General features: G+C 48.4%; 1 long non-coding RNA gene across 1 annotated transcript; it reads right to left on the reverse strand.

Moving 5' to 3' along the window:
- Nucleotides 1–1,349, reverse strand: LOC110390785. Its single transcript, XR_002433851.1, has 3 exons — nt 985–1,349; nt 423–477; nt 1–98 (listed from the first exon to the last, which is right to left on the reverse strand). It is a non-coding gene; the product is annotated as an uncharacterized LOC110390785 (long non-coding RNA).
- Nucleotides 1,350–1,404: the final 55 nt, after the last annotated feature.

Below are 1,404 nucleotides of genomic sequence, written 5' to 3' on the forward strand. Positions count from 1 at the left end.
GATTTACACTACCTCCTGATTAAATCTGCAGTTGAGAGTACACCAGCCAATCTGCATGAGTCCCTGGGAGGAGATAAGCACCTCATAAATCCATTTCCCTGAAAGAAAAAGAGATGCCACGCAGTAAATCCATGCCACTCGACTCATTCCCAGAGAAGTAGAATGTGATACGGTTCCCACAGAAAATAACCTGGCACACAAAGGGTATTTGCAACACCTCCAGGACTCCCCTCCCAACTCTTCACTTGGGCACCACACAATCCCCCACCCTCCTGACTTCCTGGAAAGCCAGTGGATGAATCTGGGAAGACAGGGCTCAGCATCTGGAACATATTCAAAATTTCCCATGCTTGCTAGTTGTGTAACTCTCCATGCGTTCTTCCTGGGATCTTAATCAAAGCATCACCCACTTATCTTCTTACCTTTGTACACACACGTTGTGGCCCTGATAGAGCCAAAGTTACTGTGGCCAATCACCTGGACCAAAAAACAGAAGATATTATAAAGTTAGGCAATAAGGCCTCGAAACCAAAGTGTAGTGAAGAATGTCAGCTAAGGAATCAGCAGGAAACTAATAGAGACAAAGGAAAAAAACAGTACAGCAGCACGGCCTGGCCTCAGCCTGTCCTCACTGTCATACAGTATAAGAAGAAAGGAAGGAAGAGGCCGTCACTGGAGGTGATGCAGGAAGGAGAAAGCTGGCTGCTGTCCCCTCCTCTTGCTTAGCTAAGCCCTTCAGTGAGCCGTTGGGCCAGCGCAACACTTCCCCACCCACGCAGCTCCACTCAGAGCTTCCTAAGACTGGTGGGTACTGCGAGACCTTTTCCCAGGAGAGATCATTTCCTCCAGGACTCCTCAGCTTTTTGAGTAGATTCCATTTCACAACATGCTACAAAGCCAGTAAAAGGGACCTGCCATGACAAACAAACCGAGTGCTTGTAGTCTCACAAGCCCATTTCCTGCAGCAGCCAGCATCACACTCACCCCAAGTAAGTCATCATCAACCAGCAGGAGCCCCTCAAAACCACTCGTGTGGTCCAGCACCACGGTAGAGGGACCGAGCCGGCCCTCCGTTAACTGATCTGAAACAAAGAGTTGCACAAAACCTGTTAGGAAAAGATGTGCAGGATTTAAAGGTAGCTCTGAAGTGTCACCACATAGACTACATCGGCACCTGGATTCCGCTGCAGTGGAGGAGCACTCAAACAGTGTTACACACGTTAGACCATCAGGACTTCAGGAAAGGAGACACCCGTGCTATTTAAAAGGAAGCGAGCAACACGCTAGGCCTAAGCTACGCAGCAGTCAGGTCATAAATGAAGCCTTCATGTCATCTGAAAATTTTACTTCCACAAAGTTCAGAGGTCAAACTCTGAACCAAACGTTCGGCCAACGCATCACATA

Source organism: Numida meleagris, unplaced genomic scaffold, assembly GCF_002078875.1.
Source record: "Numida meleagris isolate 19003 breed g44 Domestic line unplaced genomic scaffold, NumMel1.0 unplaced_Scaffold2027, whole genome shotgun sequence".
Taxonomy (NCBI): Eukaryota; Metazoa; Chordata; class Aves; order Galliformes; family Numididae; genus Numida; species Numida meleagris.